Source organism: Herpailurus yagouaroundi, unplaced genomic scaffold (genome assembly GCF_014898765.1).
Source record: "Herpailurus yagouaroundi ecotype Mexico unplaced genomic scaffold, PumYag 164, whole genome shotgun sequence".
NCBI lineage: Eukaryota > Metazoa > Chordata > Mammalia > Carnivora > Felidae > Herpailurus > Herpailurus yagouaroundi.
In genome coordinates this window covers 28,866,242-28,893,315 of record NW_024412405.1, presented here as the reverse complement: position 1 = coordinate 28,893,315, position 27,074 = coordinate 28,866,242, and the positions used below count along the sequence as shown (strand labels likewise).

The following is a 27,074-nucleotide window of genomic DNA, read 5'->3' as shown; positions in this document are numbered from 1 at the left end:
TCCTTTTATTCAAGAGGCAATTTCAAATGTAAAACTGGACAACTAATTATAATAATAATTATTATTATATATTTATAATATATATTTATATTATATTAATATATAGTTATATTATTATATATAATATTATACTATATTTTTATAATATATTTGTATTAAAGTTATTATTATAAATTTATAATAAATTATATTATAATTATATATATAAAATAAATCATATTAAATATATTAAATTTATATAATATATTTATATATTATATAAATAATAGTTATATTATTATATATAATATAGTATTAATATAATAAAATATTAATATTGGTTAACCCTTTGTCCTTGTGTTCATATAATAAATATACTATTAAAATAAATATTCCACTCATATGAAAAGCATTTCAAATACTATGCATTTCTTTGAAATAGTTATTTGTATTTAAATGTTAATAAATTTGTTTGAATGTAGGTAAAGAAAACAAAACATGAAAACATCAAAATGTGAATTTACAATGAAGTGTTACACGTGGATTAAAATACAAAATGAAGTAATAATACAGAGTTTTATTTTTTTTACTAGTATGAAATCTTCACTTTCGTGAAGTTTAAATCAAGACCTAAAAATATTTGGAATTGTAACTAAGTTACAAATAAATGGTCTACTCCTAGAGATCAGGAGTCTAATTGGATTTATTGACTCTCCATGGAGAGTCATTCTGCGCACATTTGTTCTGTAGTTACAGGGTAACAGGCAGTTTCTGTGTAGGTTTTTGTCTAGACTTATAAAAACTTTCAATAAAGCTATGGAGACATTCAATTGCTTCCTGTCTCATGGAAAAAGTTGTAGAACCCAAGTCATGTTGCCTGTTATAAAGCAATTTCTGAGTTTGTAGCCTTTCTTTTAGTGCTTCATCTGAATCAAAGAAAGGAAATCAGGAACGATGATTACTAATGATACAGTGAAAGAATTGTCCAGAAAATGTGTGTTGAATAAGATTTTTATCAACTATGAAAGTGAGAAAAGTAATTGTTTTTTGATAAGTAGCTTATTATGGAGCACAGACTATTCATTCATTTTGTGGGAGTGTCTTCATAACTATAAGAAGTAAAATTTTCATGGTAATAATGCTGAAAACATTTCAATGGGTTTGTTAGTCACTCAAGATATCTGTCCTTTACAATGTTATTATTATAGCTCATTCTGTGATACATTTTAAATTAATATATTCTTGGAGTTAAGATAATATTTATACCACTGAAAACTTTAGATTACAGACACAAGACAATTATTTCTGTATTGTAGAAGAGTTTTCACTTGTTGCACTTCATGATTTTATTTTGCTGGAACAGTTACAATAGTTATAAAATGCTCAACTGTTTTTTTAATGTTTTTTAAATTATTTTTGAGAGAAACAGAGAGGCGGGGAGGGACAGAGATGGAGACAGAGAATCCCAAGCAGGCTCCCTGCTGTCAACACAGAGCCTGAGGCGGGGCTCGAACTCACATGTTGAGATCATGACCTGAGCCGAAACCAAGAGTCAGATGCTTCACCGATTATAAAATGCTAAACTCTTAATAGTTACTGGGATGGGTTAATATGCTAATTTTAAAATGCCCAGATGGATGGAGATGAGAGTTTAGAACAGTTGGCTTTGCTTCCTCTTTAATCTCCAATCAAAGCAATGTTGGGAGTGAGGACATAACAGAGGCTCTGGAAGCTCCTAAACAGGTCTATGTGTAAGGGATGAAAACACAAGGATCTGTTTCAAAGGAGAAAAAAGGTCTCCAATCAGAAGGCTGTGAAAGTTCGTGAGGAATTTTCCAGTTGATAACAACAGCAGGTACAGAAAATAAAAATTTTTAATTAGGAAAGCAAAAATAACACAGCATGAAATATAAAGTTAATAAAGCTGAATTCATCATCAAAATGCTGGATCAAGGTAAAAATTTTTAGCTGGATAGATATAGAAGTGGGAATTGAAGATCTTCATTGAGGGTCAGTTTCCCAAGAGTGCCTAAGGACAAACAAGCAGGATAAATTGTAGGAACCTCAACACTAGGACAGCTCAGATAGATCATTGTTGCCATCATACAGAATTGTGTACGCTAATCATGTATGTAACTGAGATATGATCATAGTTAAGTCCTTTCTTCTCCTTCTGGCCTGGTGAGTACAAACAAATTGGCAGGACAATCCCTGTCAATCATAAAAATAACTTCTTTTCTTCTTTGTATTCTAAAAGCTATGAAAAAGTGTATATACTTAATATAGATGTTAACATAAAACAACTAAAATTCATGAAGTGATTGTTGAAAATACTTCTCAAGTGCCTGTGTAAGGCATTATGCTGGGCATTATATAAGATTTAAGGATATCCACTATGTTACATGATGTAGATGCTCTTGGATAAAACAAACATTTATACAAATAATATAAGGTACTTGATCAGTGTAGAAGTACAGAAAAGGCAATCAATAGAACAGCTCAAGAAGTTAGCCTCAGAGTTCCAAGTAAGAACCCTGTTACCCCACTGAGATCTCCCTTAAAGTGACTGCAACGGCACGTCCATCCCAGTTCAATTAGCAAAGCTTCTGAGTTTGCCACCAGTTTGTCACCCTCAAATTATACCTACAAAATCAATGGTGTTTGCCTTGTTAGCAGATTCAATCTATTTGTAACACTTTATAAAAGAGCCTGAAAGTGGTAGATAATAAAGTTTTGACCAAATGGCCCACTCTCTTTATATCGTATATTTGTAACAAAACCACTACTAGGAGTAATCTTAGAACTTCTGACATTTTGCAACAACATCAGATTACAAAATCCAGAAAGCATGTTTTTTCTGTTTGCAGATTTTTGACATATTTATTTCTGTGACTCATAATAATGATAAGGAAAACTTTTCATATGATGCCAACTATTGAAAATTTTAACTCAAAGTATAATACTAAAATCAAAAGTATTGGCTTATTCATCAGAGTTCATATGCTATTATATAGAAATCAGTTTTTAAATTATCACCACCTATAGGAATTTTCATCCCTATCATATGAACTAATTTGAATACCTGTTTTTCTATACAGTATTTTTAAAATAGAAGATTATTTAAAAACAAAAGATTATGTAACACCAGCATCACCTTATATAATTTTTTTCTTCTTTTTTAATTTAGAAAAACATAAAGTTAGGTACAAATATTTCTTATGCTTTTAACACTGATATAACTAAAAATTAAAAATTAAGGAAAACAAAGGTATAAAAGCAGAAAGTTAAAACTGCCAACGTTAGTTTGGTATAACTGATGACAGTGTGCTTTACATACATTGCAGAGTACAGCTGAACGTAATGCTGACTGCTCCAATGCAGGTATTTTGAATCCAACACACCTAAAAAAGCATGTGATTAGTAATGAGTAACTTGTCATACTCCTTCTTCACATTTCTTTTGAATCTGTGAAACATATTACAACGCTCAATGTCATTTCAATATTACTTAGCAAAAATATGCAATTTGTGTTAGGGTTTTGTCTATTATTTTATGGTAGTACCACTTGTCATCAGCTCCATAATAAACCAAAAAGCCAGTGTGTGCAATTGAAACCAGAAGTGAGGTTAAGGGGATGCATGATGTCAAAAAAGGACTCCTAAGGAGCAGCTGGTGAGGTAGACAAGGATCCTGAGAGGATGATGGTCCAGAGGTAAAGGCTGTTTCAAGAAGGAGGGAGTAAACAGTGGTGCCAAAAACTAATGGGATGTCACCTAAGAGGATGATGAGGATTAACCATCGAATTAGTAATATGGAGATAATTTAACAAACTCACAGAAACCCAGTTGGATCTTTTGAACCTAAATGACATCTATCATGAGTGGCGTCTGAAGTTTGCTCATGTATTTTTTCAATGTATCTCCTAGCTTCTTTCAAAAGTGTGGGGCCTTTAATCTCTGTTCTCATACTCAGTCTTTCTGACCACTCTTCTCCTTAGAGGAAGGAAACCACGCTTCACTCTTTTAGACACATCCTCTCCTCTTGCCTTTTTTTTTTTAAGTTTATTTATTTTGAGAGACAGACAGCACAAGCTGGGTAGGGGCAGAGGGAGAGCGGGAGAGAGAGAATCCCAAGCAGGCTCCACACTGTCAGCACACAGCCCGACCCAGGTCTTGAACACATGAACGGTGGGATCGTGATCTGAGCTGAAACCAAGAGTCCCATGCTTAACCCACTGAACCACTTAGGCGCCCCCGTCTCACCTCTTTTTAACTGCTGTGCTTCATTCCTTTGGGACTGCACTGGTTCCCCTCTTACCAGCCTGAAGTTGTTATTCAGTCCATTTAGCTCCACTGTAGATGATACATGAGGGTAGAAGTGGCAGAGAGGCCATTCTGGGTCCTGTGTCTGAAGCATGCACAAGACAAAAAGAGTTTTTTCTTCCAACAGAGGTGTCTTCTTAGCGTATTTGCTTTTATCACATATTCTGTAATGAAAGTGTCTCCATATTTTGTTTTTTGAGCTGCATTACCTTTTTGTATTCCTTTTTGTATCCCTTTTTATATTGCTGCTTTAGTTTGCTCAAGCTCCTGGATGTGTGATGGTGGTAATTTGATATATTCCAGGAAGATCTGGGAAGAGAAAAACTTCCTCCAGTCACACACAGGCAACATACAAAAACACACAAAGCTTAAAGCTTAGAATTAAAAAAAATGTTTTTACATACATTATCCCATTTTATCCTCACCACAGTCCTTTACTATGGATACATCTAAGCATTTTTAATGTGGAAAATGAGACGAGAATTAACTAAATATAAACTCTTTTCCAGATCTTTGAAAGAGAAGCACAGTTTAAAGCAGATGCAGACAAAAGCCCACATATTTAGATATGCACAGATATTTAATATAGATTATGATAGTTTAAGTTGTGGTGGACTCTTTAATTTAAAAAAAAATGTTACTGGTTTAGTATACAAGATACAAATGAATAGCCAGATGAAAAAGTATAGAGTAAGGTACAGAAGGTCTTGAGTTCAAGAGCTTCTATTCCCGTGGAAGGCTGTGCTGCCTCCAGGCAGGTGGTTTTGTTTGCTTATGCGCAGTTTAGTCAAGCTGAGGGGGACATTAAAGTCAGCAGCTTTAATAAAGCCCCTCTAACTCCCACACTAGTGGCCAATAAACTGCAGCAAAAGAGCAGGACCTGAGTTGCACTGACAAACACACGGTACCAGTTTCCTGTGTTAGACAACCCTGGCTCTCTCCTGATGATCTCCTCTCTTCTTACCCTGCATACTTCAGAATTTTCAGTCTCCGCCTCTGCTTCAGTTTTCATGAGCACATTGATAACATCTAAATGAGTATCTCCAGCACAGATCTTCCCATAAATTTCAGATAATTATTTCATATTGTCATCGGATCTCATATTCAGCATTTTCAAGATCACATTCGTCTCCCATCCACATATTCCTGCTTTTCTCTTCTGGATTTCAGTGAATATCAAGACTTGTTAGAGGGGGAAGATCAGGGATCATGCTGACACTTCCATCGCTTTCATCCATAAATCTGATCAATACAATGATACTCATGGAGGAGATTTTTACTCAAGTCCTCTTATGCATGCTTCTTTGGATGATGGCAAAATGTGTGAAGAAAAGGGCTCCAAGAAGAGTCTAAATAAATACGGAATTATGTAATTAAAAAAATTGTTTAATGTTTACTTATTTTTGAGAAAGACAGAGTGTGAGTAGGGGAGGGGCAGAGACACACACACACACACACACACACACAGAATCCAAAACAGGCTCCATGCTCTGAGCTGTCAGCACAGAGCCCAACGTGGGGCTTGAACTCACAAACCACGAAATCATTACCTGAGCTGAATTTGGACGCTTAACCAACAGAGCCACTCAGGTGCCCCTGGAATTAAGTAACTTTTAAATTTATCTGACGGGTAATGATCAGGTGCCTACCTTATGGTAGGAATTGGGCTATGATCTTAACTACTAATTTAATAAGATATACATGTAAAATTATACTACCAAGTTAATTTCCAATTCATTCAAGGAATTCAATAAATATGAAATTTTAATTTTAAAATTTAAATAGTCATTATTGTAACATAAGTATTAATCAGTTAATATTTAGTTGTGATGTTAAATAGATTTTTTTTTAATCAGACACTGGTAGTAGCCCTTAATATTCACTTAACAGAAGATGTTATTGTTTCTTCAGAGAGGCAAGTCTGAGCCATCTGTGAATATCTGTTGATTCTGGTCAGCAAAGAGAAAGATATAAATTCCATTATACAGCTTACCTCACAAAGTGAAGCTGACTAAACTAGGCAGAGTTGGGAATGCTGAAAGCACAGTTCCTATATATTAACTAATACAAAGTACAATAATGTTTAATCAGTTGTACGACATAGATGTATATAAGAACGTAATCAAAAAAGAATGCCCATCCATTAAAAACTGGTTCAAACGCCATCTCCATTCGGAAGCTTTTCCCAACCCCATCTGGATTTAATCTCTTTCCTCCTAGTTATTTATCCTAACTGGTCTGACAATGATTACTTTTTATCATGCTCCATATCCCACACCGGACTGTGTCATTTTTTAAAGTATTCTCCATAGCACCCAGAACTGCACCTCTTGTCATGAAAGCATCTAAATACTCCTTTGTAACTGCAAAAAAAAAAAAAATGCGTAGAAATTTATTTGGTACACACTATTACTATAAATAAGATGATAAAAATTCTTGCTAAAATTTTTCTTTTTATTTAGAAGCACACATTTTGAAGGTATTTCACAAAGATTTCTCAGCTTTTTTTTTACAGTGAGCTATTAATAGTATGTTTTGTCAAATTTTATTTTCTCATTATAGCCTTAATAATTTAACAAATACATAATAAGTGTTGGTATCAACATAATATACTTTCTCTAAGATATACACTGATCAATGACAAGTGTAAGTCAAACTAAGCCTGGATATAGTTATGAAAAAGCATGCTTATTATGAATGTCCAGATATCCCATGTGGACAATGTATACCAGAATTATATCTCAAGAGGTCTCCTAGGTGACATTTATCAGCTTAATGAAGTTACAAAGGTCCAGGGTATGGCTGTCAGCTAGGAAAGCTGTGACACAGGTGAAAGATATATTTTCACCATATCATACCATGAACTAAGGACTCGAGAGTGAGATATAATACAGAATTCCGGTAAATTAATTTGCATTGACATGCTACAGCCATGGCATCTTCTTTGGATAGGCCTTCTCAGCCTCAGTTTCTCTGATTTTCCCTTAAATAGAAAACATGTTCATTACATCTTTAACATCTCAATATTCCATTTGCTAACATTAAACATAGAGAAGTCAGAGCATATACCCAAAGAGTGGTCAAGTTCATATTTCCTTCCTATTATGTAGACTTTTTTTTTTTTTGCTTCTCATTAAATCTTATGTGAGAGTAAAGGATTTTGAGATAAAGTATAGGGAAAGTTAAACTCCTAGAAATGTAGTAGGAAAGTGGTGTCCAAGACCTGAAGGGTGAAATGGGAGAAATCAAGAATGGTTGGTAAAATGGTAAAAACCTTTAGTTTTTAAGATGGATCAGGTCTAAGGATCTAATGTATAACATGGTAATTATACTTGATAATTATACATGGTAAATATACTTGCATATTTGAAATTTGTTAAGAGAGTAGAGTTTAAATGTTCTCATCCTCCCCACCCCTAAAGATAAATATGTGAGGTGATGGATGTGTTAATCAAACTGTAGGAATTCTCTCACAACATATATGTATATCAAATCATCATATTATACATTTAAAATATCTTACAATTTTGTCAGTTATGCCTCAGTAAGGCTGAAAAAAAATCCAAACAGAATGTAGCTTAAAAAATGTGAATAGATAAGTGTAAATGGAATTACTTTTCATTTTAAAAATAATTACCTTTTTCTCTCTATTAATAAAGGGGATTTTGTTTATTTAATTTTAATTTATTTAATTAATGTTTAATTTAGTAATGAGTTACATTACTTTATCTATTAAGGTATATTGTAATATTAAAAAAATAACTATCTGGACTAATATTTAGCATTCTTGTGTACTTTCTTTAAAAGTAGGAGGAGGGCAGTGTGCCTGGGTGGCTCAGTCTGTTAAGCGTCCAACTTGGGCTCAGGTCATGATCTCACTGTCTGTGAGTTTGAGCCCCACATCTGTTCTGTGCTGATGGCTCAGAGCCTGAAGCCTGCTTCAGATTCTGTGTTTCCCTCTCTCTCTGCCCCTCCCCAGCTCACACCCTGTCTGTCTGTCTCTCTCAAATATAAATAAACATTAAAAAAATAAATAAATAAATAAATAAAAGTAGGAGGAGGGGGATGTCTGGGAGGATCAGTTGGTTAAGTGTCCAACTTCAGCTCAGGTCACAATCTCAAGGTCTGTGAGTTTGAGCCTCCATCAGGTTCTCTGCTGTCAATGCAGAGCCTGCTTTGGATCCTCTGTCTCCCTCATTCTCTGCCCCTCCCCAGCTTGCACTCTCTCTCTCACCCTCTCTCTCTTTCAAAAATACATAAACGTTAAAAAAAAATAGGAGAGATTTACATTGAAAGTTTAGAGTTGGTGCTTCTAACAATCTTGTATTCATATGGTAATTTTTTATCATTGCTAACTGGGTGTCCATTTATGCCCAGTTCTCATTTTAAAGATTAAAATTTTATTTTTGTTTATAAGTGAAATAAATGAGAAAATTAAAAAAATGGAAGATTATCACACGGAAATTTCCAGATCCTATGTGTTGTTCAATGTTTACTTAGTAGGTGCTTCATATTTTTTTATTTTCCTTTCTATATTTATGGAATATAATTTGGGCTTCAGAGCTCAGTGAACTAGACTTATATCCATATCTCTGCGCTTGAAAGGTCGCTGTCCTTAATAAAGATACTTAATTCTTCTGTGTCTCTATTTTCCCACAAGTAGAGTAGGAAAATAACAGCATTCACCTCATTGGGTTATTGTGATATGCAGGGCTGAGGTAAAACATATAAGCCACTTAGTACAATCCCTATTATAATAAATAATAAATGATAGTGTTATCATTTTTACATATTTTGCATTTCATTTTTCCTCAGAAAACTAAGTGAAATGGGTACTGTTATCCCCATTTTACAGATGATAAAGATGAGAATCAGAGAAATTAAGTAAACTTCTGAATTCTGTGTAAGCCTAGTTCTATCTGGTTGCAAGATCACTTCTCCCATAGTATATACACCACATTGCCTTAAACAGAGTTTGATTCAGCTGTCTTCTTGAATATATTTTATATCAGCCTCAAAAATCTGTATGAGCCCTTTGGAGGCCATTGTTATTTATTTTTCAAAGCTAACCTTTAGAGTCTGTCTGAAATAATATTTTTTAAATTTTTTTTTGTCAGCTTGTTATTTACCTAGCAAATCCCCTAGCTAGGTAATGAAGTGGTTGTGGTCAAGTGGTACGAAAGTATTAATAAGAATAGTTACCATTAACTACGAACTAAAGAGTGAGCACTTTGTATTGACTTCTGAAGTTTCCACAACAACCCTATCCATTTTATGGGGGAAGAAACCGAGTTTAAGGAATTTAACCTAAGGTCCCACAGCCAGCAAGTGACTGAGCACAGAACTGCACCAGCTTTCACTGATTCTTGTTTCCTTTCCTGATTACTAAACCAATGATTCTCAAATTTGGGCAACTTGAATCCTTACACAAGGAGTAAAATCATGATTTCCGGATAATGGACATAAATCTCTCTGATTTTGCAGTGCTGTCTAGAACTCTGGCCTCTACGCATGTGTCACTGAAAATCATTGCCAGTGTCTAAGAGGTCAAGACTGCATCAAGGACGTAGACCAAATTTTGTCCGAACTTAGTCTAGTTTCCTCCAATTTAAATTTAGTGGTACATGTAGCAGTTCCCATTCTCAGTCATTAGAAAAGAAGAACAAAGAAAAGGTGTGAAGGGTGGGAAGGAAGGTGACAAGTAAAAGGAAGGAAATTCAAAACTGGATATAACCTCCCCCATTGTCATGCTTTGTCCATCTATTTTCAGTAAAATGTGGTTTTATGAGTATGCACCTACTTGGATTGTTATATTTCTAGAATATATTTAGATCTGGGATTCATACTGCATAATTTTTTCCTGGTGAAAGTTGCATCACCTAATTCCTTAGAGTAAAATATCTGTTCTTGCAAATTTGTAAGGGCATGTTGGCCACTCAGAAATGAGCGCCTGGGATTTTTTTTTTTTTAATATAGGAATAATCCCAAACGCAAATCTCCAAGTCTGGAAATAAGACTTGTTTAGAGTGAGCAGAGACGCGCCAGGTATTCCTGACACTGCACAGTTCAGCAATGCTTGCATATAGAGCTCAAATGTGAGAGCCATTACTTTGAGGGCCCAGGCGAGGCCATGTTTCTCCAGCAGGAAGTGTAACATGTGTGTGCAGAGGCTCTCTCCCTCTGCAGCCCTGCAGTCCCTCGGCAGTGTCCCTTGCCTTCTCACCCCTGTTCTTCTCACCCCTGGTCTTCTTCGGTCAGCTTCTAGCCTCAGGCCCTTGCTAGCTTCATTTAACAATCTTGGACACTCACGAGAGGAGATATGAACACGGCAAAGAGGATTATGGGTAGGGGACAGGTTTAAGAAGGCAAAATTTGAGAGTCAGATTTGGCAACGTGCAGGACGTGTTTTAGATTTTATTAATTTTATTTATTTAACTTTGTTTTTATCTCAGCACCCATCATCCTCCCATAATGAACTCCAGATGATGTTCTAACAGAGTTGGTGGCCTCTGCAAACAGAGCCAAATCAGTAGAATCTAAAGTCATATTATTTATTAATGACTTAATGTTTAAAAAAGGCAGTGCAATTCTTAAAAAAAAAATTAAAAAAAAAGGCAGTGCAATTCACTAAAGAGGATATTTGGTGAGGGATGCTTTAAATGAGATGCTAAATCAGATGCTGCTGACGGGAGACATTTAGTCATTTACGGTGACCCATCTTGACTTTTATTTTTTTATTTTTTTATGTATTCCTTGAGCTGAGAGTTAGAAAAAAAAGTTATGTACATGTTTCAAATTGTTCATATTTGGGTTGGGGATTGTGTTGTAACATTCAACAACAAATTAACAAACTGATTTAACAGTCTGTTAAATTAACAAATTGATTTAATTGGCCATGCTTTTTCATATGTATGTACAGTAAAGATTATGTAAAATACTATCTTACTTTTATGTGTGTGCGAGTATGGGGGGTAATTTTTTTTTTTAAGATTAAAGCACAGTTTAGAATGTTGCCAAAGTAGAACAGTCTGTGTCTAAAGTAAATTCAGAGACTTAAAGCCAAGTAATTGGTGAGCAGGTTCTCTCGACTTATATAACCAAATATTAGAGCACATTATCTATGTGATTAAGGTGTATGACTTGAAATTAAACCATCAGTTTCAACTTTTCATCCATGATGTTGAAATATGGTAGGGTAAATTAGACCAGCTGAATATTATTCAACTGTATGTATTATAAACATGTAGATAAATCTATGCTGAAAACATATTTTCTACCAAAATATATCAACATTTTTATATTAAAAGTAAAATATGAATATTCTGTTAGCAGTTGGTTCATATTTACATTTTATTTTCTTACTTCCAGTCTTTACTTCCCCATTTATTAAACCATTGAGCAACAGAGAAAGGCCAAGGTTTTTTTCACCTACTGTAGCCCAGATAGGATGTATTGCACGTGTTACTTGAATAAGTTCTCACAGGGACCCTGATAGAAAAGTAGTTCTTGCTAATTGTTCGAGGTGAGGGAACTGAAGCACAAGAAGAATGTTTATTCGTATCACTAAGAGGTTTAAGATTTGGAAATAGAGGGGCGCCTGGGTGGCTCAGTCGGTTGAGCCACCAACTTTGGTCATGATCTCACAGCTCGTGAGTTCGAGTCCCACGTCGGGCTCTGTGCTAACAGCTCAGAGCCTGAAGCCTGCTTCGGATTCTGTGTCTCCCTCTCTCTCTGCCCCTAACCCACTCACATTCTGTCTCTGTCTCTCTCAAAAATATATAAACAGTAAAAAAATTTTAAAAAAATATTTGGAAATAGAAATCAGCTCTATATGAATCCAACAGTCATCTTTTCTACTGGTCCAATCTAATTTTCAAAATCTCTTGTCAACATTTAGTGCCTTGATTAAAAAAATCTGATGACTCTCAAATCTTTATTGCTATAAAATTCCTTAGCATGGCATTTATTTTTTTAAAGTTTTTATTCAAATTACAGTTAACATACAGTATAATACTAGTTTCAGGTATACAGTTTGGTGATTCAACAATGTGGATGGACCTAGAGAATATTATGCTAAGCAAATAAATCACTCAGAGATAGCATGGCATTTAGTATCCTCCCTAATACAGCTCCCTCCATGTTTTCCTACTTAAGTCTCACTACTTTTCTTTGCTTATCTTATTATCAACTCAATACAGAATTGGCATTTCCTTAACAGGCCCTGTTTTGTTTTGTTTTGTTTTGTTTTTTTCCCTCTGTTTAATGGATCACCCTATTCACTTCTGCTTGGGTTATTTTCTCTCTTACCTGTATTTGTTGAAATCCTATATGTCGTCCAAATCTTAGGATAAATGCCACGTCTTCCACGAAGCTTCTCCTCATCTTTCTTAGGCAAGCCCTCATAAACCATTGCTTATGTTGGGAACCTGGGCAGTCTCTCCTATGTTATAGTTATTTGTGCCTCTGTTTTATCTCCTTTATCGGAGTCTCAGAAGGAAGACACTCATCTTTATATTTTCCAACTGTGAAAAGGCAAGGTCTTGCTATGTGGTAGAGGTTCAATAATTATCTCTTGACGAAGTGGGTTAGAGTGACAGGAAAGTAAAGAATAATTTCAATTTTATTCTTTATTAGTGAGGTCCCAATATATGTGGTTGATTCTCATAGAACTTTTTAGAACTGTTAAAATGAAATTTGCTAACAACAAAATCTCCAAATGTTATCCCCAGGATAGGTTCTGGAATTGTAATATATAAAACCCTCTTGTAAGCTCATGGAAATCATTTCAAAATGTCAAAGATTCTGGATTTGAAGACAATGATGATGACATTAATATGGAAAACACACGCAGTAATTAAGGATGCATATGTATGTGTGCATGCAATATGTTCAATTTTTTTTATCAGATTGATATCCTTGCTTACTAAAGAATAGAACCCACTTGTGACAGAGAATGTTAAGATAATTTTTCAGTAACACATGCATTGCTACAAGTTATAACAGTAAAAAAAATATTATAAATTAAGGCACCTGGTGGTCATTCATCTCAGCTGGCAATACACCTGAATAAAAAAAGGAGAGCTGGACTTAATCTCCATGCCTGTCATTTATTTCTTTCACACAAAAAGTATGGGACACAGGTGGCCAGAAGTCAAAGATCATACTCTGCCTGAATGCTTCTTAAAGCATGGTACATATGTATGGGACCTGCTGGGTGAAATCAAAAAGTCACTAGAATGGGGTTCAATTTTAGTGACCCAGGTCAAAGGCCGTACTGCTTTTGGTGTTTTACAAATGTTTGACAGATTAAATACCCACCTCCTAGGGATAACAAATAGGCCATGGAACTAAAAGTATTCATAAGCATTAAAGCTTCATTCAGAATTCTTCTCATGAAGGATGTAGGTCACATAAAATTAGTAATACGGTTACAATAATTTTTTCCTGTTGTCAAAAAATTATACTCTGGACAATATCCCTGAGTGTAATTGCAGATCATCCAATATGAAGAGTAGAAAAAAAAAAGAACAGAAAAAAAGCAGTTTATAGACCTGACCCTCCCTGAAACATAGCATTACCTTCTACATATTTTTTCATATTTGCCACATTCTTTTCTTTTTTTTAAGTTTTTTAATGTTTATTTATTTTTTACAGAAAGAGAGAGACAGAGTGCCAGGGAGGGAGGGGCAGAGAGACAGAGACACAGAATCTGAGGCAGGATCCAGGCTCCCAGCTGTCAGAGCAGAGCCCAACGCGGGGCTTAAACCCACGAATGCAAGATCATGACCTGAGCCGAAATTGGACACTCAACTGACTGAGCCACCCAGGCATCACAGCCACATTATTGTCTTAGATGCAGTGCCATTTTTCACTAATCTGCTATTCTGCATTTTTTATAGTTCATTATTTCTATAAAATTGATCTGGTATAAAGATATATTTTGATATAATCTGTGTGTTACTGGAGCAATAATGTACGAAAATGTATGAAAAAGTGCTTTACACATAATGCAAAATGCTCTGAAATTAAGACAGTGTGTTTATTTATTGACTGATTGATACCTTAATGATTGATTTTAAACATATTGGTATCAAATTGGCATAAACTGGAATATTTTACACTTCTTTACATATCATGGTTCCTATTAGAAACCATTACCATCATGTAAGAATAACCAATGTTATCACCGTATGGAGAATAGCAAATAATTGATTTTTCCAACTGATATCAAAGTTGTGAGGGATCCATTATTCACCACATAATTTTTATCTTATTTGACATTCTTTTTTCTTTAAGTTTATTTATTTTTGAGAGGGAGAGAGAGAGAGAGAGAGAGAGCATGAGCAGGGGAGGGGCATAGAGAGAGGGACAGAGAATCCCAAGCTAACAGCACAGAGCCCAATGCAGGGCTAGAGGCACAAACTGTGAGATCATGACCTGAGCCAAAACCAAGAGTTGTACGTTTAACCAACTGAGCCACCCAGAAGCCCCTTATTTTACATTTTTTGTGTCATTATTACATCTCTTCTTCAAATTTAAGCAAATATGGAGATAAAAGTTGGACATTGATCAACATGAAGAAATTTCTTTATTTTTTAAAAATATTTTCTTATATAGGAAATATAATTCATTTTTTGACAGCATACTATTAATTGTAAGATTTATGTTTTTTCATGTTTCAGTTATACAGTTTGGAAAAGTTCATGTTCTTTTTTTAATGTTTCAAATTTTTATTTAAATTCTAGTTAGTTAACTTATAGTATAATATTAGTTTCAAGGCACCATTTTTATTTAACACAGTTTCTATTCACATTTGAACTCTTTTGGAAAATATGCTTACAAATTATTTTTTTTTGTAATATAACTTCCTCTTCTTAGTGTTCTTTTACAATTTGAAAATAATAATTTAATTTCCTTTGTGGCTTTTTGTAAACCAATGGATTAAATTATTGTTGAGTGAGAATCGCCTTGAGGGTTAAAATACTGATTGCTGGGCCTTACCCTAGAGTGGGCCTGGCTGGGGTCTAGGAACTGTCATTTCTAACAAATTCCCAAAGGATGTTGAAGCTCTTGGTCTGGAGATCACACTTTGAGAATCACTGATCTAAGCAATGTGCCTTCACAATGTTCACTTCATAAAAAGTGAAAGAATGCTCTTAATAATATGGATATGGTCAAGTATGCCAATATTTTATATCTTACAGATTTAATAGTAACACTTTCTTTAGTTCCTACTTTTATCTCGATGTTTTATCAAATAATTTGTCTTTCTTCCTAAGTTATGTCTCACCATCAACATTATTTTCTTTAATAGTAATTCTTAGAAGATCTAAAAACCATTTTAAAAGAGTTTTTATTAATTAATTTTTTGGCATCCTGTTTGCTATCAATATCATTGTTATTGCTTTTTGAATCAGATATAATGCTGATTCTATTTATACAAGGAAGAAGGTAACTGAAAACTCAAGCCATTCATTTTCTAAATTAAATTACAGTTTAATCACTGATTGCAAGATTTTACAATGTGTAATTTCCTTTTCATCAGAAGTAGTTCAAGCCACCTCTGCCTCCAGTGCTTTCATTTTATATTGGTTATTGTCTGCATTTTTTCTCAGAAAGCAATGCCTTTGTCACATAGACTTTACAGTAATTCTAGGTTACTCTAATGTTAACATATAATATGGAAAGTCTTGAAGAAAGTGTGCCCAAACCAATTACTTTTCATATGCACTTTAGGAGGTGAAATATATTGAGCCTACTGTCAATGTCAGATTTGTGTACCAGAACTTATTAATGTTGTTCTAGGCAAAGAGATTGGCAGAAGGAAGATGGGGACCTAGAGATCTGGGATGTGAATGAAGCACTTAGCATCATATAAACACAACAGTGGGTCTTGCTTTTGGTTTGCTAGTGTGGACTTTTATCCCTCATTCTCCCTCTGATTATGTAGTTTTGTTTGACGCTATGTCTGTGTTGATTTCTTTAGATAAATAGACAGAGGAAAATAAGGAATAGTCTTGGTGCCCATACTTTCTAATTTATAGTAATTAATTCTAATTATCACTATCCTCATTGTAGATGAAACGTTCTAATTGTTAGCTATTATTTTTTTCTTTTTTTATTTAAATTCCAGCTAAGTAACATACAGTGTAATATCAGTTTCAAGTGTATAATTAAGTGATTCAACACTTCATACAACACACAGTGCTCATCACAATTGCCCTCCTTAATCCCCAATCACCCGTTTAACCCATGCTTCCACCTCCCTTCTGGTAACCATCAGTTTTTCTGATGTTAAGAACCTGTTTATTGTTTTTTTCTCTCTTATTTCCCTATGATCATTTGTTTCTTAAATTCCACAATGAGTTTCAATAATTATTCATATACATGTACTGATTTGCTAACTTTTAGACTTCTATTTATGCACACATACAAACACCACACACAAGGTTTTCAGTCTTAAAAAAAATCAGAAAGGATTAACAGCAGGCAAGTAAAGGGATATTGTCAATGTAAAAACACAGGCTGATAATGCATTGTCCTTAACTTTGTTATTTAACTACCTCTTGAAAACATGGATTTGACATATAGTTTTAGATGTTCAGACTGATTTTTATTTTTAACTTAATTATATATATTTGAAAAAAATATGTATGTGTGTATAAATATACATATACATACATACTCCTATGTATATCTATATAAATATATACACATATACCTGTATATTACATATACATATATTTGTGTGTGTCCTGAGGGGTAAAGAGAAAGGAGACACTATAGAAAAAGCATTATGTAAGGGCAAAGATATGACTATGAGAAGTGAAAACAAAACAAAACAAATAAAACAAAACAAAAATGGCAGAATCATTGTTTATTCTTATTTTCTTCTGAAAAATGTTATCAAATATATCTAATCACTGTGAGTATATCTTAGCACCCCAGTCTCACTTTCCTCTTTTCAGACTCAGGTATACTCTATCAAAAATTGTAGGTAAAGTCCTGGGGCGCCTGGGTGGCTCAGTCTGTTAAGCATCTGACTCTTGGTTTTGGCTCAGGTCATGATCTCACGGTTTGTGAGTTCGAGCCCTGCATTGGGCTCTGTGCTAACAGCACAGAGCCTGCTTGGGATTCTCTGTCTCCCCTCTCTCTCAGTCTCTACCCCACTCATGTGCTCTCTAAATAAATAAACTTAAAAAAAAAACTGTAGGTAAGGTCCTGCTATAATTTACAACAGAGTATAAAAGAGTCAACTGACATTTCTTTGAGATTACAAATAAATTTTCCATAAATTAAAAAATTTCATGTTTACTGCTACTATCACAGTGAATTTATTTGCTAATTTCTCCCTCAAATGATTTATATTTTAAAATAGTTTTTTTAATGTTTTCTTTATTTTTGAGAGAGAGAGAGAGAGAGAGAGAGAGAGAGAGAGAGAATGCGGGCAGGGGGAGGGGCAGGCAGAGAGGGAGACACAAAATCTGAAGCAGGCTCCAGGCTCTTAGCTGTCAGCACAGAACCCCACAAACTGCGAGATCATGACTTGAGCCAAAGTTGGATGCTTAGATGACTCAGCTACTCAGGCGCCCCAAATGAGCCATTTGGAAAAGTTCTCTAAGTGAAGCAATTCAAAATAGAAATAGGAGTTGTAGTTATGCACAAAGGTGTGTGTGTGTGTGTGTGTGTGTGTGTGTGTGTGTGTGTGCATGTGCTCATGTGTGTTTGAATATGTTGGGAGGTAAACTCTACTGAGAGGAAGTCAGGAAAAGATTGCCTGTGAGAGAATCTTAGCCTCATGGTAAGCTCCACTCTGGAAATATATGATGATTTTTCATCAATAACATATATTAATGTTTATGTATTTACACTTAACTTGAATATGCTCCATTTTTCATACTATAGTTTATTTCCTTTATGCATATTATTTTCTTTTTAAAATTTTTTTTTAATGTTTATTTCTTTTTGAGACAGAGAGAGACAGAGCATAAATGGGGGAGGGTCAGAGAGAGAGGGAGACGTAGAATCCAAAGCAGGCTCCAGGCTCTGAGCTGTCAGCACAGAGCCCGACGGCGGGCTCGAACTCACGGACTGTGAAATCATGACCTGAGCTGAAGTCGGATGCTTAACTGACTGGCCACCCAGGCGCCCCGAGTATTTTCCTCCATTAGACTATAAAGCTTATTATTTTGAAAAAATAATACATCCAGTATTATACATATGGGATCTAGGCAACAAATTTTGACCAACAGAATTATTGTCCCATTTCAATCCTACAGCTCTATCCTCTAAAGGGGTAGCAAATAGAGTGCAGTGTCAGATATTTAGATATTCTCAGCCAAAAAAACAGATAGAAGGAATAATGTTAATAAATGAAATATTTGGCTATATTTACATCATGGAATTTCTCTCTTTCTTCACCCACATTCCTGCTTCCAGACATCCAAGCAGATGGCAACCTTTTTTCAAACCTTGAAAGTTAATTTTAAAACTGATTTAAAAACAGAGTAATGGTTTTCAGGTTAAATATTTCTAAGAAAAAAATAGGGAATCATTTTTGTCTAACTTTTGATATAGTATTTTTTGATAAGGAGGTTTCCTGCAAATGAATAAAAGAGATTTGGAATTTGATACCCTTTCATAAATCAGCTCTCCAAACATGGGACTCCACTTTTCAAAACTCAGCTAAGAAAATAACATCTGCCTAAGTAGGAAGCATGTCAATTATTGGCATTCCTATGTAATATTCTGAAATACCACTCACTGAGGTTTCAGTACCTAACTCTTAAGCTACCTTTCATCTTTTTTTCTGTTTTGTGGTTTGTTGTGCAAGACTTCACACTTTAAACAACTGAGAAAAACAGAGAGTTACAATGACACAATGCAAGGGCCAAGTTGTGCTCAAAACTTTGAATTAGCCCCCCTGCAGTTGCCTGCCTCCAGGTGATTTGTTATCTCCTAAATGCATGTTACTCTAATCATTATTATTAATTAATTAATTAATTAATTTATCTATTTTGACAGACAGAGAGAGCATGAGAGGGGGAGAGAGACACAGAGGGAGAGAGAGAGAGAAAGAGAGAGAGAATCTTCAGCAGGTTCCATGCTCAGTGTGGAGCCAATGTGGGGCTTAATTCCACCACCCTGGAATCATGACCTGAGCCGAAATCAACAGTTGGACCCTCAACTGACTGAGCCACCCAGGCACCTCCTTAATGCATTCTTAAAAGCCAATTCCCTCCTGTTGCTTGTCAGAAATTGAGAGCCAGTTTATTTCAGAAATAAACATGAGTTTATAATACTTTTATTTTTCATCTATAACACAAAGCCGAAGAAACGATATACTTATGAAATATGGAAGTAACCTGGAGCTAGATGGATATACCAAAAGAGTAAAGGAATTTGCATTTGAGTTGCTGCATGACATTCAGGACAGAAGCAGACGAGGTGAAGGCAGAGACAATCTGCCGTTGGTAAAACAGCTGACATCAGAAATTCCCTGCTGTTGGCAGCAAGAAGAGTTCTCCAGCTAAGGTGAAGACACTTTAAATTCTGATTTAATCCTTCTACTTGTTTTTCCCCCGTGTATTATGGTTCTATAGCTTTGAGTTTTCTGTGAGACCTGGTCCCATGTTGGTGATTACTGTTTTCCTTCTAACCATACAGATTCGGATACAAAATCATCTGTTACTTGAAGTAACATGATGGAGACTCTTGCCAGCATGACCGGCAATGCTCATTTATTTTGTTTTCAGTGGTTGCTGTAAAAAAAGTGTCAGCATACTGCTTAAGCGCACATTTTTGTACCAAATGGTGGAATATCTTAATGGCTTAGTGTGCCAAAGGCAAATTCAAATTTCTTTCAAGGATTCTAGTTATGAATATATTTTAAATTGTTTTCAAATCTAAAATAAAATAATTAGTGATCACAACATGGGACCAGTCTTATTCTCTGTATAAACTTATCAGAGTTTGACTGAAATCACTTATTGTGTAACATTAAGTGTTCACATTGACTATGATGAGGCAAATTATTGCACATGAGCAACTAACAAACCACAAGAAAGTAAAAGACCATAATGCTGAAGGGGGAAGATTAAACTGGGTGGTTTAAATTGGGTAGTTCTTGCAGGGGTATGTAAACCCAGAGTGGTGGTACAATGTTCTGTCTTAGTCTTTGTGCCACAGGTTGTCAGTGACAATTCTGTTGAGCTTCTGAGCACTGTAGGGGCACAACAATATATATCCTTCATGTTGGAAGTGGGGGAAGGTCTTTCTTGCCCCATCTCACAAGCCTTTGATGTGATTGGCTTTAAATTAATAATTTGATCCATTTCCCTGCAAGAGCAGTTTAGCACACGGCTTTTGGCCTCTGCTTGAATGGGTCCTCCAGCTCTGCCACATAGTGACTATGCGACTTTGAAACTGTGTCTCCATTTCTGTATCAAAGAATATGTAGCCAAGAAAGGAATTTATAGAGTTAAATAGGGATGAAGAGAGGTAAATATAAACGTAAAGTATCTAATACATAGTAAGCACTTACTAAACGTTAACTTACAGCATGATGAGGCAAAAGATATTCCACCTATTATTTATCTGTCATCATCATCTATTCATCATTCATCTACCTTCTGACTTGTTACAAAACGCATTCAATGTGGACAAAGCTATTCTACTAAAAGAAAACATGCACATCTTCTGGGAGTTATATTAGCGTACTCAGGAATTTCAGGCAACCACTTGAATTTGATGTTACCTCTCCTGCACTCTGTCCTTCATGCTTTAACATGAAGGTCATATAGAAATAGGAATGAATCTTCATGAACTGAGTAAATTACACTTTCCTCTCCCTGTGCAAAGCCTGTAGTTTCCTCAATGGAGTGAAGTAGGTTTTTTGACCTCCATTATCTGGATTTGTAAGGTATCAAACAAATCATTTCATTAGGTCTGCACTTCTCAATTTGGGGAGGGCTGATACAACATGTGATACTAAAGCAGGAAACTAAAATCAGAAAATATAAAAGCAGCCACATTAAAGGGTAGCTTAAGAAAGAGATACAAGCCAATCAACGTTGAAGTTAATAAGAAGTGGACAGATCATTCTGCTTGGTGGGACTCATGATTAAACTTCAATTCCACATGGCACTGTGCAACTGGATATAGATGGATGACTTCAGATATCAAGTGAGGACATAAAATACTGAAAGAAGAAGCAAAATTCCAAAATAACTTTTGTGGTTGTAATGTACGCTTTTATTTTGGAGAATGTTTTCATGGTTTGCATATTATTAACAACTCCAGATGGGTGGATTTGCCCAAGAGCCACACTATAAATCATCATCAGAGTTGGTTGTGATAGTTACTATTAATGCTTGTGTTCCATACTAAAATGTCTTTTTGTCTGACTTTCTCTTCTTCCTTTGCATTCTACTGATCATCAATCACAAAGGCAGCTTGGCCATTTCTCTCTGTCTTGCCTCAGTGAACTTCGACTTTCCTTGACCATTAACCCCTCACTGGAATGCACACAGCCTGTACGCCTCTCTGGGCTCCTATTCACCTCTCCCAATGAGCCTCTCTTCCTGGCACTGAGCTGTAAGGCAATATTTTCCATCTGTTGAATGAAGAGCATGACACATGCAGTTCGATATGGTTTTGGGGCCCACAGCAAACCAACGATGCACAACTCACTTTTATTCCACAAGCCTGTGGGAGCCCAGAAAGATAAGAGACCTTTCTGCTAGGCTGAACACAGAGCCTGGTATTCAGAAACAAATATTCCTTCCTGAAACACTCAATATGTTTTATATTCAAGCCAGAAACATTGTGGGTTGGAATAATCTAAGGATAAATCTAATCGGAAGTTATCTTGAAATGTGTGAGCAAGCTTCTCTTTCATACACCAGCTGTTTTCTTTCCAAAGAATGTTTACTGGGTGGGGGATTAGCCTGTTTATTATGCAGTAGCAAGAAAGTTTTGTCTGTTTCAACAGAACCTACAAGGCCTCTCCAAGGAGGAGAGATGAAGAATGGTTCATCATGAGCTCAGAGAAATTTGGGGGGCTCTGAGACTATCACATCCTAAATATGGGAAGATTTCTCTTTATATAAAGCATTTACAAATGTGTCATGGCTGCTAGTTCTCAATATCAGAATGTTGTGCCAAATTCTTTTTTTTTTTTTTTAATTTTTTTTTTCAACGTTTATTTATTTTTGGGACAGAGAGAGACAGAGCATGAACGGGGGAGGGGCAGAGAGAGAGGGAGACACAGAATCGGAAACAGGCTCCAGGCTCTGAACCATCAGCCCAGAGCCCGACGCGGGGCTCGAACTCACGGACCGCGAGATCGTGACCTGGCTGAAGTCGGACACCCAACCGACTGCGCCACCCAGGCGCCCCTGTTTGTGCCAAATTCTTAAAATAACATTGCTAAGGGTACAAAATACTTTTTACAAACACTATGTCATGCTATAAAGGATTTGTGATAATTGCTAATATATATGGTTCCTTAATATACACATTTGGGGAGAAAATTGAGTTTCTAGGTATTCTTAATAGGATCATTACCTTCATTTTTTAAATTTTTTATATTAAATATAATTTATTGTCAAAATGGTTTCCATACAACACCCAGTGCTCATCCCAACAAGTGCCCGCCTCAATGCCCATCACCCACTTTCCCCTCCCTCCCACCCTCCATCAACCTGTTTGTTCTCATTATTTAAGAGTCTCTTATGGTTTGCCTCCTTCCCTCTCTGTAACTTCTCCCCCCCCCCCCCACCTCTCCCCCATGGACTTCTGTTAGGTTTCTCAGGATCCACATATGAGTGAAAATATATGATATCTGTCTTTCTCTGTATGACTTATTTCACTTAGCATAACACTCTCCAGTTCCATCCACGTTGCTACAAATGGCCAGATTTCATTCTTCCTCATTGCCAAGTAGTATTCCATTGTATATATAAACCACATCTTCTTTATCCATTCGTCAGTTGATGGACATTTAGGCTCTTTCCATAATTTGGCTATTGTTGAAAGTGCTGCTATAAGCATTGGGGAACGATGCCCCTATGCATCAGCACTCCTGTATCCCTTGGACAAATTCCAAGCAGTGCTATTGCTGGGTCATAGGGTAGATCAATTTTTAATTTTTTGAGGAACCTCCACACTGTTTTCCAGAGCGGCTGCACCAGTTTGCATTCCCACCAACAGTGTAAGAGGGTTCCCGTTTCTCCACATTCTCTCCAGCATCTGTAGTCTCCTGATTTGTTCATTTTAACCACTCTGACCTGCATGAGGTGATATCTCAGTGTGGTTTTGATTTGTATTTCCCTGATAAGGAGTGACATTGAGTGCCTGTTGGCCATCTGGATGTCTTCTTTAGAAAAGTGTCTATTCATGTCTTCTGCCCATTTCTTTACTGGGTTATTTGTTTTTCAGGTGTGGAGTTTGGTGAGTTCTTTATAGATTTTGGATACTAGCCCTTTGTCTGTCATTTGCAAATATCTTTTCCCATTCTGTCGGTTGTCTTTTAGTTTTGTTGATTGTTTCCTTTGCAGTGCAGAAGTTTTTATTTTGATGATGTCCTAATAGTTCATTTTTGCTTTTAATTCCCTTGCCTTTGGAGATGTGTCAAGTAAGAAATTGCTGTGGCTGAGGTCAGAGAGGATTTTTCCTGCTTTCCCCTCTAGGGTTTTGATGGTTTCCTGTCTCACATTCAGGTCCTTTATCCATTTTGAGTTTATTTTTGTGAATGGTGTGAGAAAGTGGTCTAGTTTCATTCTTCTGCATGCTGCTGTCCAGTTCTCCCAGCACCATTTGTTAAAGAGACTATCTTTTTTCCATTGGATATTCTTTCCTGCTTTGTCAAAGATTAGCTGGCCATACTTTTCTGGGTCCAATTCTGGAGTCTCTATTCTATTCCATTGGTCTATGTGTCTGTTTTTGTGCCAATACCATGCTGTCTTGATGATTACAGCTTTGTAGTAGAGGCTAAAGTCTGGGATTGTGATACTTCCTGCTTTGGTTTTCTTCTTCAAAATTACTTTGGCTATTCGGGGCCTTTTGTGGTTCCAAATGAATTTTAGGGTTGCTTGTTCTAGTTTCGAGAAGAATGCTGGTGCAATTTTGATTGGGATTGCATTGAATGTGTCGATTGCTTTGGGTAGTATTGACATTTTAACAATATTTATCCTTCCAATCCATGAGCATGGAATGTTTTTCCATTTCTTAGTATCTTCTTCAATTTCCTTCATAAGCTTTCTATAGTTTTCAGCATACAGATCTTTTACATCTTTGGTTAGGTTTATTCCTAGGTATTTTATGATTCTTGGTGCCATTGTGAATGGGATCAGTTTCTTTATTTCTCTTTCTGTTGCTTCATTATTGGTGTATAAAAATGCAACTGATTTCTGTACATTAATTTTGTATCCTGCGACTTTGCTGAATTCATGTATCAGTTCTAGCAGACTTTTGGTGGAGTCTATTGGGTTTTCCATGTAGTATCATGTCATCTGCAAAAAGTGAAGGCTTGACTTCATCTTTGCCAATTTTGTTGCCTTTGATTTCCTTTTGTTGTCTGATTGCTGATGCTAGAACTTCCAACACTATGTTAAACAACAGCAGTGAAAGTGGACATCCCTGTCGTGTTCCTGATCTCAGGAGGAAAGCTCTCAATTTTTCCCCACTGAGGATGATATTGGCTGTGGGCTTTTCATAAATGGCTTTTATGATCTTTAAGTATGTTCCTTCTATCCAGACTTTCTTGAGGGCTTTTATTAAGAAAGGATGCTGAATTTTGTCAAATGCTTTTTCTGTACTGATTGACAGGATCATATGGCTCTTATCTTTTGTATTAATGTGATGTACCACATTGATTGATTTGCAAATATTGAACCAGCCCTGAAGCCCAGGAATAAATCCCACTTGATCATGGTGAATAAATCTTTTTATATGCTGTAGAATTAAATTTGCTAGTATCTTGTTGAGAATTTTTGCATACATATTCATCAGGGATATTGGCCTGTAGTTCTTTTTTTTTGCTGGGTCTCTGTTTGGGAATCCAAGTAATGCTGGCTTCATAGAATGAGTCTGGACGTTTTCCTTCCCTTTCTATTTTTTGGAACAGTTGAGAAGGATAAGTATTATCTCTGCTTTAAATGTCTGGTAGAATTCCCCAGGGAAGCCATCTGGTCCTGGACTCTTATTTGTTGGGAGATTTTTGATAACTGATTCAATTTCTTCACTAGTTATGGGTCTGTTCAAATTTTCTATTTCTTCCCATTTGAGTTTTGGAAGAGTGTGGGTGTTCAGGAATTTGTCCATTTCTTCCAGGTTGTCCAGTTTGTTGGCATATAATTTTTCATAGTATTCCCTGATAATTGCTTGTATTTCTGAGGGATGGTTGTAATAATTCCTTTTTCATTAATGATCTTATCTATTTGGGTCCTCTCCCTTTCCTTTTTGAGAAGCCTGGCTAGAGGTTTAGCAATTTGTTTATTTTTTCAAAAAACCAACTCTTGGTTTCATTGATCTGCTCTACTGTTTTTTTAGATTCTATATTGTTTATTTCTGCTCTGATCTTTATTATTTCTCTTCTGCTGGATTTGGGGTATCTTTGCTGTTCTGCTTCTATTTCCTTTAGGTGTTCTGTTAGATTTTGTATTTGGGATTTTTCTTGTCTCTTGAGATAGGCCTGGATTGCAATGTGTTTTCCAAGACTGCCTTCACTGCATCCCAAAGTTTTTGGACTGTTGTATATTCATTTTCATTTGTTTCCATATATTTTTTAATTTCTTCTCTAATTGGCTGGTTGACCCATTCATTCTTCAGTAGGATTCTCTTTAACCTCCATGCGTTTGGAGTTTTTCCAGAATCTTCCTATGGTTGATTTCAAGTTTCATAGCATTGTGATCTGAAAGTGTGCATGGTATGATCTCAATTCTTTTATACTTATGAAGCACTGTTTTGTGACCCAGTGTGTGATCTATCTTGGAGAATGTTCCATGTGCACTGGAGAAGAAAGTATATTCTGTTGTTTTGGAATGCAGAGTTCTAAGTATATCTGTCAAGTCCATCTGATCCAATATATCATTCAGGGCCCTTGTTTCTTTATTGATCCTCTGTCTAAATGATCTATCCATTGTTGTAAGTGGGGTATTAAAGTCCCCTGCAATTACCACATTCTTATCAATAAGTTTGCTTATGGTTATGATTGTTTTATAAATTTGGGTGCCCCGAATTTGGTGCATAGACATTTATAATTGTTAACTCTTCCTGATGGATAGACCCTGTAATTATTATATAATGCCCTTCTTCATCTCTTGTTACAGCATTTAATTGAAAGTCTAGTTTGTTTGATATAAGTATGGCTACTCCACCTTTCTTTTGACTTCCAGTAACATGATAGATAGTTCTCCATCCCCTCACTGTCAATCTGAAGGTGTCCTCAGGTCTGAAATGAGTCTTGTAGACAGCAAATAGATGGGTCTTGTTTTGTTTTTTAAATTTTTTTGTGTGTTTTATTTTATTTTTGAGAGAGAGACAGAGTGTGAGTGGGGGAGGGGCAGAGAGAGAGGGAGACACAAAACGTAAAGCAGGCTTCAGGCTTCAAGTTGTCAGCACAGAGCCTGATGTGGGGCTTGAACTCATGAACTGTGAGATCATGACCTGAGTGGAAGTCAGATGCTTAACTGACTGAGCTACCCAGGCACCCCGATGGGTGTTTTTTTAATCCATTCTGATACCCTATGTCTTTTGGGTGGAGCATTTAGT

General features: G+C 35.8%; 1 long non-coding RNA gene across 2 annotated transcripts in view; it reads left to right on the top strand.

Moving 5' to 3' along the window:
- LOC121037810 (uncharacterized) overlaps positions 1-27,074 on the top strand; it is a 231,814-nt gene that overhangs the window by 189,487 nt on the left and 15,253 nt on the right. The window contains exon 1 of one of the 2 annotated variants that reach the window (XR_005794001.1): positions 19,637-19,835. The exons of the other annotated variant lie outside the window; for it this stretch is intronic. This is a non-coding gene — a long non-coding RNA (uncharacterized LOC121037810). Of the gene's footprint in view, positions 1-19,636; positions 19,836-27,074 lie in introns of those variants that run through there. 2 annotated transcript variants of the gene reach the window in all.